This window comes from Ailuropoda melanoleuca, chromosome 13, assembly GCF_002007445.2.
Source record: "Ailuropoda melanoleuca isolate Jingjing chromosome 13, ASM200744v2, whole genome shotgun sequence".
NCBI lineage: Eukaryota > Metazoa > Chordata > Mammalia > Carnivora > Ursidae > Ailuropoda > Ailuropoda melanoleuca.
In genome coordinates this window covers 42,544,574-42,558,572 of record NC_048230.1, presented here as the reverse complement: position 1 = coordinate 42,558,572, position 13,999 = coordinate 42,544,574, and the positions used below count along the sequence as shown (strand labels likewise).

General features: G+C 49.1%; 1 long non-coding RNA gene across 2 annotated transcripts in view; it reads left to right on the top strand.

Annotated features, from left to right (window-relative positions):
• The first annotated feature begins 347 nt into the window (after window positions 1–347).
• Window positions 348–13,999, top strand: part of LOC105237261 — a 23,990-nt gene continuing 10,338 nt past the window's right edge. Inside the window, exons 1-3 of one of the 2 annotated variants that reach the window (XR_002142519.2) lie at window positions 348–490; window positions 2,867–2,960; window positions 6,232–7,237. This is a non-coding gene — a long non-coding RNA (uncharacterized LOC105237261). Of the gene's footprint in view, window positions 491–2,866; window positions 2,961–6,231; window positions 7,238–13,999 lie in introns of those variants that run through there. The other variant, XR_855838.3, reaches the window with a different exon arrangement.

Genomic DNA, 13,999 nt, shown 5'->3' with positions numbered 1-13,999 from the left:
CCGCCGCTCCCGCTGCCCCTCTGGGATCGTGGGCGCCCTCTTCCGCGCCGCCGTCCGGGTCACCGGCCCAGCAGCCTCCATCACGGCGCCGCTCCCTCCGCCCCCGCCGGCCGCCGGCCAATCGCAGGCCTGAGCCCGTCCCCGCCTCCGGCCGCCGGCCAATCACAGACTTGGGCCCGCCCCCACCCAATGGAGGGACTGCGCGGAACGGCTGTCCCGCCCCCCCCGCGGCCAGACAGACTCCCGCCCACACTCTGGGCTCGGCGGGGGGGGCGGGGGCTTTGTAGCCGGGGGAAGGCCTGGGGGCGGGGGCGCGGNGGGGGCGGGGGCCGCGGCGGGGGCGGGGCCGCGGCTGCGCGGAGCCCAGGGGTCGGAAGCTCAGTGTACCTGTCCCCACCAATCCCCTCTTGCAGGAGAGCAATGCCCCGAAGGTCACAAAGTCGGTAAGCTGTAGCAGAGCTGAGCTCGGTTCGTCTAACCCTATTCAAAGGTAATTTTCAGGAAAAGATGAAATCCTAATTCTCATTCGGGTGTAAATATGGACGAGAGATAAAGGCTGTATTCTACTCCTTAATCAGGGAAGCTATCAGACAGATGTTAGAACCAGTTCAAAGAAAATGAAAAGCAGACCTGTTTATAGATGATGAGCATTGAAATGAATATCTAAGTTGAGGCAGAACTAGCTTTTCTGCAGGGTGGGGGAGGGGAGATCACTGAACCCCTGGAGAGACCATCTGTACCCAGTAAAAGAGACAGAGGCTGGAGTCACCAGCAGCAAGGACCTTTGGTAGACAATGCATCGTGTTCTTTTTTCTACACCCCAAACCCGCGCTCCAGTGTCTGCAGTGTCTACAGGCTCACAGGGCCTGAGGCATCTCACAGATGGCCCGTCCCCAGCATCCTGGGTACAGTTCACATGTGGAGGAAGGAGGCAGGGAGGAGAAGTGTAGTGGCGCCCAATGGTGCACGAGCACCTGGCTCCTGAGGTCCCAAACAGACCAGGCTCGGCCTCTCGCCGCTGACAAAATCCAAAGGCAGAGAGACGAGTGGTGGGGAAATGAGAAGGGAATTTATTTCAGTGAGGCCAGCACCGGGAAGACAGCGTCTCAAAGACCATCTCCAAAATGCTGGAAACACTTCCAAGTTTATATAAGGACAGTGTGGGACAAAGGTGGGTGGGTACTTGCAGGTGGGCAGCGAGGTCAGGCTGATCATTGTCTTGGGGTTAATCACAGGGGTCTTGGGGGCTGGGGCAGTCCTTATACCCTAAGGGGGTAGTTTAGGTTCCCACCACGGGATGCTATGCCCACAGGGTCTTTTGCGGGAGTTAAGAGATAAGCTGCAAGGAAGAATTTAATCAGAAAGTACTAACTGAGGTCAGAATGGAGGTGGTTGATATTCCTTTTCAGAAGCAGGGAGTCCAAGGAGGCCAGAGGCAGGGCTTGGGGCCCCCAGGGCCAGGCTTGGGCCAGCCTGAGGCTCTCCTCACCCCGTCACCAAAACCCCTTTATGCAGCTGGGAGTGTCCAGCGCTGGGCTGCAGCTGCTTCTCAAGCCGAGGGGAGTGGGCCTCTTTACTATGGTGGCAGACTTTGAACTTTATGAGGCCCCGAGCTTCCGTGAACCCCAAGCGTGGGGTGATTACTGAGGCTGTGGAATATAAGCCTCAGCCACGCTGCAGGGGGGACGGGCCACTGTGGAGCAGGGGACAGTGGTCCACAGGGAGGACAGAGATCACAAAGCCTTGGGAAGTTGGCCAAGAGAAGGGGGGCAGGGCCGCAGAGTTCACTCCAGCTATAATCAGGTGAGCACAGAAGATGTGAAGTACTGATTTGGTCTGTGCTTAACCAGCTCTTCCCAAGCGCCTACCTGCAGCTTCCAGATTACTAAATAAACAAACTTTTCATCCTAACAATCAAAACATAGTTCTTAGAGATATACTAACCAGCCCTTAGGAAATGCTCAGTCTCTGGGGGCAAAAATATGCCTGGGTCTCTCCTTTCTGTTCCTCTGCACAGCCATGGCCTCCAGGCTAGGGGGACAGGTCTTGTGGCCCCTGTGTTGGCTCCCGCTTGCTGCCTTCCTGGCAGACCCTTGTGGCTCCTGGTCTCCCTGGGAATCAGGACGAGCCTAGAAGTCCCCCTGTCTGCCTTGAGGTCACATAGGTCCCTGCTGGGCCTCCAGCCCCCTCTGAGATCTGGCTGGGCCCCCTAAAACCTTAACCTTGTAGGATTTCCAGATAAAATCTAGGACGTGCTCCCCTGCACACTGCCTGCTTGTGTGGCTCGGTCCGTGGACTCGCGTTCACTGCCTGACAGTAAAGTGGCAAACGTGGGATGCCTGCCCTTGCCCGGCCCCTGCACACAGTACATGCATTTTCTCCTGGAAATGTAGAGTGCTGCTGAGAAAGTTAATGTTCCTTTTAACCCACCACCCTGCTAATTTCCCTGCCTCCTGTCCATCAGAGATGCCTCTGTGTTTCACCAATTTCATTAGTCGGGCCTGTATCCTTGCAGATGTTGTGAAGTCCTTTCACACACACGTATGCACCTGGAACCTGGGGTGTGGCTTATAAAACCAGTATCATGGTGTGCAGACTGCTCCGTCCATATCTTGCCTTCCCCACTCCCAGCCATATTCTTGAAATCGAGCCATGCTGATCTATGTGGCTCCAATACGTTCATTTTTACTGTGGTTAAATACCTTGCCTCTTGAACGCATCGGCTTTGGTTACCCCTCTACCCGTCGGTGCCCGTTTCCACGGCAAGCATGTGTTTGCTTGCATTTTTTAAATGTTAAAATGAATGTCTTCGTATAAACCTTGGGCACCCACAGGGTTTGTTTGTTTGTTTGTTTTTCTTTTTCAGATATAGACACAGGGGTTGCTAACAGTGATTCCATGCACATTTCCAGACTCCACAGTCCCGAGAGGCCCTTGCGTTGACGCTCTTCCCTGCACCGGTGAGTCTGCCCCCCGCAAGCCGCTTACCTTCCAGGTTCGGGCTCCCCTGGTGGGTGCACGTCCTTGGTTGGCTCTGTTTTAACGTGAGGCTGCACAGCTTTTCTAATGCTGGCCGGCCGTCTGGAAATGAATTCTTCCTCCTGAGACAATCCTGTTGGGTCGTTGCCTATTGCTGCTGGGGGAGTGTGTCCCATGTCCTGGATACTTCCATTTTGCTTCCTATATGTGTAAACGGAGCATATCTGTGTGCTGCGTGCCTTTTTTTTTTTTTAAGTTTTATTAATTGATTTGAGAGAGAGAGAGAGGGAGCGCACACACAAGCAGGGGGAGCGGCAGAGGCAGAGGGAAAAGCAGACTCCCCGCTGAGCAGGGAGCCTGACGTGGGACTCGATCCCAGGACCCTGGGATCACGACCCGAGCCGAAGGCAGACGCTTCCCTGCCTGAGCCCCCCAGGTGCCCTATGTGCTGTGTTTCTTTTGAACTCTTTCAAGGTGTCTCGTAGGATTGGCATTTCAGATCCAAGATGGTCAAATCACTAACATCGTTTTACGTACGACCTGGATGTTTTCTGCTACTGAGAAGGGCTGTCCCGACTTTAAGGTCAGGAAAATGTTCTCCTCGGTTGTCAGCCGATAATTGGCACATTTAGGGGCGGGTGTGTGTAGTTAGAACACAGAACTTCCAGATGCCTCTGGAGGTGGGTCTTAAACATGTCATCTCCCTTTTTTGGTTTTTGGCCTCTTCAGATTTCTCTTTCTTCCTGGGCCAGTTTTGCTAATAAATGTTTTCCTAGAAAAGTGTCCATTTCATTGAGGTTTTCGAATGTGGGGTATTAAGTCCTTCCTGATCATAGTTTTTAATCTCTTGGTGATGCCCTCTCTTCAATTCCAATGTGTTTATTTGTGTCGTCGTCTTTTTCTTCCTTGCCGCGTTTTGCTGCCGATTGTCTCTGTGATTCGTCTTCTCAAAACAGCAGCCCTTGGGGTTGTTCTATTTTTGGGTTTGTTTTCTGTTTCCCTAACCTCTGCTTTTATTTTCTTTCCTCTTATTTTCTTTGGATTTATTCTCTTGTTCTTTTTCTGGTTTCAAAAGTGGACAGTTTGGTTCACTCCTCTGTAAATCCTTCTTGTTTTTGTACACGTGCAGCAGGGGAACACGTGTCTCTCCTCTCACACCGTGTCCCACAGGTTTCCATAGGCAGCACTGACATTTCCACCAAGTTCTAAATACTTCACAAATTCTGTTAGCTCCTCTCTGCGCGGTCCAGAACGGCCCTTGATTTCGCTGCAGGAGAATTCGTCAGTCTTGTCTGTTAGGATTAGTCCTTTCGTGTCTTTTTCAAAATGTATTTCCCTACCCCAAAGACATGAACATATGGAATGCTCCGTCCGGTTTTCTGCAAGTGCTGCTGTCTTTCCTTTCCCCTCAGATCCTCAGCTCAGCTGGACTCATTTTTGTTTACAACGTGAGGATAGGACGGCCCATTTTGTTTTTTATCATACGGATCCCCAGTCATTCTGTGGTTTTTGGAAAGTCTCCCCTTCATCCCGTGCTCTGCAGGGCTCCTTTCTGGAAAATCAGTGTCCATACGTGCTTGAGTCTGTTTGGGGCTCTCTGATGTTGTGATTTGATAATAAGAAATGTATACTTGGGGGGCGCCTGGGTGGTTCCGTCGGTGAAGCTCAGTATGCCTTTGGCTCAGGTCATGATCTCGGGGTCCTGGGATCGAGCCCTGGGGTTGAGCTCCCTGCTCAGCAGGGAGTCTGCTTCTCCCTCTCTCTCTGCCCCTCCCCCTCCCCCTTCCCTCCCTCTCTCTCTCTCTCTTTCTCTCTCTCTCCCTCTTCTCTCAAATAAATAAAATCTAGAAAGAAAGAAAGAAAGAAAGAAAGAAAGAAAGAAAGAAAGAAAGAAAGAAAAGAGAAGAAAGAAAAGAAAGAAAGAAAGAAAGAAAAGAAATGTATATTTGGTCATTGTTTCTGGCACAGAGCTCCTAAACCCTTGGAATTTCCTAAGTGATAAGAGTCATAAAGGTGTCTCTTGTTAATTGTTAGCCCCTTTCTACCACACCAGAGTTTCTGTCAGGGAATCTGACTTCCCAGACTTCTGGAAAGCCTCTAAATATGGGGGCTGGTTTGACCTGGAACCAACCTCGATGAGAGGGTTGGAACTTTTGGGACCACCCCCACCACCTCCTGGGAGGGGAAAGGGACTGACCCTGAGTTCACTGTCACCAGCCAATGATTCGGTCAACCGTGCCTGTGCAGTGAAGCCTCTGTGCAGATCCCCGAGCTGCAGGGTTGGGAGAGCTTCCGGGCTGGTGAGCCCATGGAGGTGCTGGGAGGGTGGTACCCCCCCACCCCTGCCCAGAGAGCTCGTGGAATCTCCACACCCCTTCCCACATCTCTTCCATCTGGCTGTTCCTGGCTATAAACTCTTACAAGTCCCATGCACATCCAGTCCTGCCTTGATCTTTGCTTCTCGGGGGACAAGAACCACACACTGTCCACAGATTTGGATTTTATGTTGTCTGAATGATGTTCTGTAGTTCTCCGTACAGACATCCTACACACCTGCTGTTAGATTTACTCCAATAGGTAAATGGCGCGTGTAAGTGGCATCTCTGATGGGTTAGATATGGCTGCAAATTCTCTTCCCCTCCTCCCAACAAGGGATGACGTCTATTACCCACTTCTCTGGGCTGACTGGTGGACTATGGCCAAAGGCACTGTGGTGGGACTTGTGAGTCTAGGTCTCAGAAAGCCGTGCAGCTTCCGCCCCTGTCCCCTTGGCCCCCTGTGTTGAGAGCGCCATGCTGTAAAGAAGGAGTGCAGGGGATGGGATGGAGGGCACTTGGAGAGCGAGGCCCACGGGCCCCGGCCATGGTCGTGAGCCCGACGTCGGCCACCTGCCCCAGCCCCACCGCAGACCCAGCGAGGGACCCCAGCGAGGCCATCAGAAAGAAGCACCCAGCCACCCTCCAGACTCAGGAGAAACAATGAGGTGTGGGTCTGTTTGAGATACTGAGCGTTTTAAGTGGTTTGTTACGTGACAAATGATAACGAATTCAGTGTTTGTTTTCAGATTTCCATTTTCTGTTTGTTGCTGGTACAGCGGTTTTGTATATTGACCCTACATCCATCAGCTACTAATTATCTGCACATTCTTTTGGGTGTTCTGTGTAACTCATCGACTGCGAATAATGGCAGTTTTATTTCCTCCTTTTCTAAATCCTCACATCTTGCATTGACTTTCCCTTCCTTACCGCACAGGCAGAGACCTCCAAAGCAATGCCGGAGAAGTGTCCTCGCGGCGTCCTTGCCTTGCCCCCAGTCCGCCAGAGACAGCTTGCCACGCTTCGCCTGTAGTTCCAGTGTTTGCTGGTGGTGTTTCCGCAGATGTGCTTTATTAAGCAAGGGAACCCTCGCCCATAGCAGGTGTACCGAGACTCTTCCATCCTGAATGGTAATTGAGTCTCATCAAACATGTTCACTGTGAGTCCCTGTTAATGTGATAAAACCCATGGACTTTACGATGTTATCCAAGCCTGTCTTCCCACAATAAACCCAGTTTGCTTGTGACGCGTTGTCTTCCGTCCTCCTGCTGGCTTCATGGCTGTTGAGCTTTCTCCTTCCTCTGTTTGAGCAAGAGAGAGACCGGCCGCACTCCCCTCTCCCCGCAGCGCTCTCCCTAACATTATGATTGTCTCCTAGAACAAGGTGGGGAATGGGCCCTTTTCTCTTTTCGGGGAGAGTCTGTGCAAGATGAAGGTTGCTTGTCCACAAACATTTGGTAAAAGTTGACTCATAAAACAATCTGAGCCTACAAGTTGATTCTGTTAAAAGCTTTTTAATTACAGATTCTATCCGATTCCTTTACGACTCTTCAGATCTTCCCTTTCCTCCCTCATCACTGTCAGGAGTTGTGTTTTTTGGAAACAGGAAAGTGCTCGTTTCGTCTCATTTTCCAGATGCGTCGCCGTAACATTGTCCCCAATATTCAGGTCCTGTTTCCCGTGTCTGTAGCATCTGGAGTGATGTTCCCCTTGTTTCTCTTCCTATGTCCTTGTTTTTTCCTTTCATCTTTGTTGTTTCCTTCCTCTTCCTTTCCTTGGGTTCATTTGATGCTCTTTCCCTGAGTTCTTGAAGTTTGAAGGCTCGTTTCATTGATTCTCAGCCGTTCTTCGTCTCTGATACTTGAGTGAAGGCGGCGCGTTAAGTGTGGTTTTAGTATAGCCCACAGGTTATGATACATCGTGGGGTATTTTTTTTTCATCTTAATTAATTTCAAAATATTTTCTAATTTTCTTTTTTTTTTTTAAGATTTTATTTATTTATTTGACACAGAGAGAGACAGTGAGAGAGGGAACACAAGCAGGGGCAGAGGGAGAGGGAGAAGCAGGCTTCCCAATGCAGGGCTCGATCCCAGGCCCCTGGGATCATGACCCGAGCCGAAGGCAGACGCTTAATGGCTGAGCCACCCAAGCGCCCCGTCATGATTTGTTTTTTAATCCATGGGTTATTTCGAAGTCTGTTTCCTAACTCCCAAACATATGGGGATCACTGAATTATATACTTGAGTATACAACTGAATATACGCAGAGAAAATACTCCGTATGATTCAGTCCTTCAAAAGTAAAACTTGCTTTATGGCTAACACCGGGTCAATTTTTAAAAATTAGGCCATGCTTGCCTGAAAAGAGAGTGTATTTTGTGGTTGGTGTTCTATAAATGACCATTAAGTTAGATTTTCTTACCATATTTCTCAAATCCTCTATTTATTGATTTTTTTAAGAATATGACTATTCGAAGGGGCACCTGGGTGGCTCAGTCACTTGAGCGTCCGACTCCTGATTTGGGCTCAGGTCATGATCCCAGGGTTATGGAATTGAGCCCCAGTCCAGCTCTGTGCTCAGCACAGAGTCGGCTTGAGATCCTCTCTTTTCTCCTTCTCCCTCTGCCCCTCCCTCTACTTGCGCAGGCACTCGCACTCTCTCTCTTTCTAAAATAAATAACTAAATCTTAAAAAAAAATGTGATTATTCTATCAGTTACTGAGAGGTGTGTGTTAAAATTTCCCACTATGATTGTGCATTTGTTTATTCCAGTTCATTTGCCTTTATGTATTTTGAGTCTGTGTTATTAGGTACATGTAGACTTTAAATTTACCTTCTCTTTTCCTGGTGAATTGACTGAGCAATCATCATGGACTGACCACCTTTGTTCCTAGTAACGCTTTATGCATTAATGTCTACTTTGTCTGATGTGATAGTTTTGTGGGTTTTTTTTTTTTTTAGAGAGCTAGAGAGGAGGCAGGCACACATGCATGAGTGGGGTAGGGAAGGCAGAGGGAGAGAGAGAATCTTAAGCAGGCTTCATGCTCAGTGTGGAGCCAGACCGGGGCTCAATCTCAGACCCTGAGATCATGACCTGAGCCGAAATCAGGAGTCAAACGCTGAATGGACTGAGCCACCCAGGCTCCCATACCAGCTTGCTGCTAATTCACACTGGCAAGATATCTCCTTCCACTGTTTTCCTCTCAGTCTTTCTAGAGTCCTATATTTTAGCTATTCCCTTATAAATGTAGGTGGATTTTTTAAATCCAGTATAATAATCTTTGCCTTTTAATTGGAGCAATTAGTCCATTGACATCTAATGTAATCATATATGTATTTGGTTTTATTTAATTTTTTTTAAGATTTTATTTATTTATTTGACAGAGAGAGAGACAGCCAGCGAGAGAGGGAACACAAGCAGGGGGTGTGGGAGAGGAAGAAGCAGGCTCCCAGCAGAGGAGCCTGACATGGGGCTCGATCCCAGAACGCTGGGATCACGCCCTGAGCCGAAGGCAGACGCTTAACGACTGAGCAACCCAGGCGCCCCTGTATTTGGTTTTAAACCTACCATTTTGCTAAGTGTTTTATATTTTTCCTCCCTAGTCTACATTCTTGTTTTTCTCCTTTCTTGCCATTTTTAAATTGATGGAGTGCTTTTTAAACTTTCATCCCCTCCCACATCAGCTTGGATGTTATACCCCCTTTTACTATTATTTATTGGTTACTCCAGAAACTACTACTCGCACCCTCCACTTATCAAAGTCAATGTTACTTGTTACTTTTACTTATTGCCAAGACAGGGTATGCATGACGGATGCCTGAACCCCGTGTATCCCTAGACCCATTATTCGTGCATGATAAAGCAAACTAAACTAGTTCAACAATCATCTTCTTATCACACTCACAGATTCTGTGGGTTTTAGGAACTTGGAAAGGGCACAGAGGGGCCTTCTTGCCTCTACGGTCATACAGGAAACTCCAGACTATTTCCCAAGACATATTTTTTTTAAGATTTTGTTTATTTTATTTTAGAGAGAGAGAGAGACTGAGAGAACAAGTGAGAGGAGGGGCAGAGGGAGAAGCAGACTCCCCGTGCAGCAGGGAGCCCGATGCGGGACTGGATTCCAGGACCCTGGGATCATGACCTGAGCGGAAGGCAGACGTTTCACTGACTGAGCCACCCAGATGCCCCCAAGACATAATTTTTAATATACACCGGCACTGTTTGTTTAGAATTACCACCCAGTGTACCATTTTGTCGTTCACGTCTGCGTTTCTGACCTTCCCTCTGGGGTCACGTTCACTTTGTGCAGTTTGCCATCGGCAACGGCTCCCAAGTTTTGTTTGCTTGAAACCATCTTTATTTTTTATACTGTCGTTGGGAATAGAACTTTAGATCAACAACTATGACTTTTCAGTCCTTCACACATGCCATCCCACTCTCACTCGGCTTCCACTCCTTCTCTCCGGAGGTCAGCTGTCAGGCTCATTACTGCTCCTGGGGAAGAAAACATTTCCCCCTTCCTGTGGTCAAGCTTTCCTCCTTGTCTTGGTTTGTAACGGTTTCCCCACCGCGACCGTGCGGGCTGCGCCCATGCTTTCATTCTGCGGCTGGTGATTCACTGAATTTCTTGAGCCTGTGCCTTCGTGACTTCCATCCATCAGGTGAAATTCTCAGCCGCTTTCTTCTCAGATACCGTTTCCGTAGCATTCTTCTGTTTTCCCTTCCGGGACGCCAGCCACCCACACGTTGGGCTTTCTCCCTGTGTGGATATGTTCTCCGCTCTGTATTTCCCCTCCCTGCATCTCTCCATGCTCCTTTCTGAATATCTTCTTCTGATTTATCTTCTAAGTCGTTGATTTTTCCCTTCAGCTCTGCACAACGTGCTGGCACGCTCCTCCGTGTCTCTTCCGTTTCTCACTCCTGGACGTTCCCTTTGATTTATTATTATTCATGAGTGCTAGTTTCAAGTTCTCCGCCACAACCGTGTCTTAGTTTTATCTCCTCAAATGTAGCAAGCATCACGGTGCTAACGCTTGATTGTGATGATGCTGCTGTGAGCCCCCCCCCCCCACGGCAAGCGTGCAATACACACTTGTTGGATATTTTTAGTGAGGAGGCTCTCGGACCGAGTGGCCGGCTCACTTGGTGGCTATCTCAATTGAACGGTTGGAACGTTTTCTTATCTTTAAGCAGGGAGATTTCCGAGTTATCTAGAGTATACAAACTTCTACTCTTACTTGTGAAAATCTCTAACGTGGAAATTTCTTGTCCTCGCCTGACCATCTGCATAAAGAGAAGTGGGCTCTGCTCCATTCTGCCCTGGGAGGAGCTGGTTACCAGGGCCAGCTGATGTAGGGCATCTGAGGTCACTTCGCCTTTCCAAGCCCTCCTGCAGCTGTGTGGGGACATCAGAGAGAAAGGCATGGTCCTCAATTAGCTGTTCCTTCTGGAATGCTTCCCTTGGCACCTGAGTCAGCCTCCTGCGTTTGTGTGATCTCATCCAACAGTTGGTTTCCAAAATGCTTGTTAAATAATGCTCTTGGAAGAACTAAGCCTGGCGATCCCACCCCACCTCACTGAACCCTGGACCCTGACCCTCCCTGAGCCACGCCCAGAATAATGAGACTGGCTCTGAAGATCGCCTGTCTGGAGCTCCGGGACTCCCCAGGCCTCAACAGAGAAGGGCAAGGCATTGTAGTATGTGTGTGAGCGTGTGTGTTTGTAACTACTGAGATACAATTTACACAACATACAATTTGCCCATTTCAAGTGTGCAGTCCATGGTTTTAGTATATTCACACAGTTACGTGACCACCCCACCACCCATTTTAGAACATTTTTGTCACTCCAAAAAGAAAACCCTGTCCCTGTTAGCACTCACTCCCTTCCCCCAAACCTCGCCCCTGGAAACCTCTAATCTACTTTCTGTCTTTATGGATTTTCCAGTCCAGGACATTTCACATAAATGGAATCACGTACTATGTGGTCTTTTGTGACTAGCTGCTTTCCCTTGGCTTCGTGGGTTTGAGGCTTATCGGTGCCGGAGCAGGTGTCCATACTTTCTTTACAGCTGAGTACCGTTCTATCGTATGGACAGACCACGTTTTTTCATTTATTCATCACCCGATGGACATTTGGATCGTTTCCACTTTTTTTTTTTTTTAAAGATTTTATTTATTTATTTGACAGAGATAGAGACAGCCAGTGAGCGGGAACACAAGCAGGGGGAGTGGGAGAGGAAGAAGCAGGCCCACAGCAGAGGAGCCTGATGTTGGGGCTCGATCCCATAACGCCGGGATCACGCCCTGAGCCGAAGGCAGACGCCCAACCGCTGTGCCACCCAGGTGCCCACGTTTCCACTTTTTTATCGTGAATAATGCTGCCCAGGACATTTATCTACAATGGTTTCATTTCTTTTGGGGATACACCTAGCAGTGGGACCGCCGGGTCACCTGTAGCTCTATGTTTAATATTCTGAGGAAGCACGAGACTGTTTTCCGAAGTGGCTGCACCATTTTAGATTCCTGCCAGCCAAGTCCGAGGGTGACAACCTCTCTCCATCCTTGCCGACATTTGTCGTTTTGAAAACAGCCGTCCTGTTCGTCGTGAAGTTGTACCTCACTGTGGTTTTGACTTGCATTTCCCTGGTGGCTGATGAGACAGCCTGTTTTCATGTGCTTAGCGGTCATTTGTCAATCTTCTTTGAGAAATGTTTATTGAGACCCTTTGCCTATTTGTAATTTGGGATTTTTAACTATTGAGTTGTCAGAGTTCTTAATATACCCTAGATATAAGTCCCTTGTCAGATCTACGATTTACAAATATTTTCTCCCATTCCATGCTGTCCCTTCACTTTATCGGTCATGTCCTTTGAAGCCCAGAATTTTATATTTTGGTGGTGTCTGATTTATCTATTTTCCCTTGTGTTACTTGGGGTTTGGTGTCGCATCTAGGAAACTACTGCCTGATACAAGGACGTGAAGATTTATAGCCATACTTTATCTAGGAATTTTGTACTTTTAGCCCTTCTATTGAGAACTTTGATCCACTTTGAGATAATTTTTGTATATGGTGTAAGGTAGGGATCCAGCTCCGTGCTTTTACATCCGGAGGCATCTTGTTTTATTTATTATTTTCTGTTACCTTTTTGTTGTTGTTGTTGTTTTTCATGATCTGGGAGAAGGTCTCATTTTATTCTCATTACTGTGGCCCCAAAAGCCCAGTTTGCCATCATACTGTTGTGTTCTCGCCCATGTGTGCACACACACACAAAAACCCCGTAGGATGGGGAGTGCACGCCTCACCATTCCCACCCCTGGCCACGGAGCCTTCTGAAAGTTGTAGCGTAAACAGTTCTCTCCTTCGGCTGAGTCATCGGCTATTTCTAAGCCCTTTTGCTAAAACACTAGTATTTGTTTTGCAACTGAGTTTATCAGGTCTTTTCCAGAAATGGTTAGTCAATTCCTTACTAGCGAGGTCAGGGCACAGGGGAAGGGGCCTACGCAAAGTAAACAGTTTGGTGGGGGGGAGTCGGATGGAGCAGATAACTAGGTGCCACGTGTGCAGTTCTTCTGAGAAGCCTCTGTGCATGTCAGACTGCAGTTAACATCCCTGAAAAGTCCTCTGGAAGGCAAGTACCGCATCCTAGTTGCTGTGATGCCCCCAGCACCTAGCACCACAAAGCAGGAGCAGGGTAAATATTTGGAGAGTGAGAAATGCAATCGGGGAGGGACTGGGAAGACAGCGGCAGGAAGGACCGGGCGTGGGGAGAGCTCAGAGTGCGAGAGAGGACGTTGTGTGGGCTCCGGAGCGGGTGCCCCCTCATCCCTGTAGTGACATGGTGGGCGATAGAACAGGTGTTACGACGTCTCTGTGACTGTACCCCGAGGCAGTAGGCCCTTGCCTGAAGCTGACCCTTTCCTTCCATGCGTCTTTGGGAGATACCCTCAGCCCCTCCTCCCCGCTGCGCAGAAGGCACTTCCTTCCATGGATGGCGCGGCTCTGTCCATGGTGCCTGCGCTTTGTCTGAGGGAGAGCAAAATTGCAGTGTCTGCCTGTTCCTGCCTGGCCCGAGCCCAAGGCTGAGCACCGGCTGATCCTAGAACCAGGGAAAAGGAGGACACCGGTTGTTGCCAGCCTCCTGGCCATCGGGCAGGGGCCTTGGCCACTAACCCAGTTGGCAGGCCGTGGAGAGAAGAGAAAGAAACATCTGCTCATCACTGCTTGAGCATAAAGGAAGCTATTGGTGGGTATATTCAAGTCTGTAGGTCATTGTAGTAGGTTGAATTATATCTGCCCAAAAGGTATGTCCAAGTCCTCACCCCCGAGACCCGTGACTGTGACCTTACTTGGAAATGAGGTCTGTGCCGATGTAATTAAGTGAAGGATCTTGAGAGGAGATTGTCCTGGATTTAGAACGGGCCTTAAATCCAATGTCAGGTGTCTTATTAAGGGAAAGGAGAGGGAGGTCTGACAGGCATGAGAAAAAAGGCCACGTGAAGACAGAGATAGGCAGAGATCGGAGAGACTCAGCCACCAGCCACGGAACACCAGGGCCACTGGAAGCTGAAAGAAGCAAGGAAGACTCCTTCACTACAGACTTGGGAGGAGACATGGCCCTGTCAACACCTCAGTTTAGAACATTGGGACTCTAAAGCTGCGAGAGAGTAAATGTGTGTTGTTTCGAGCCATCAGCTTGTGGC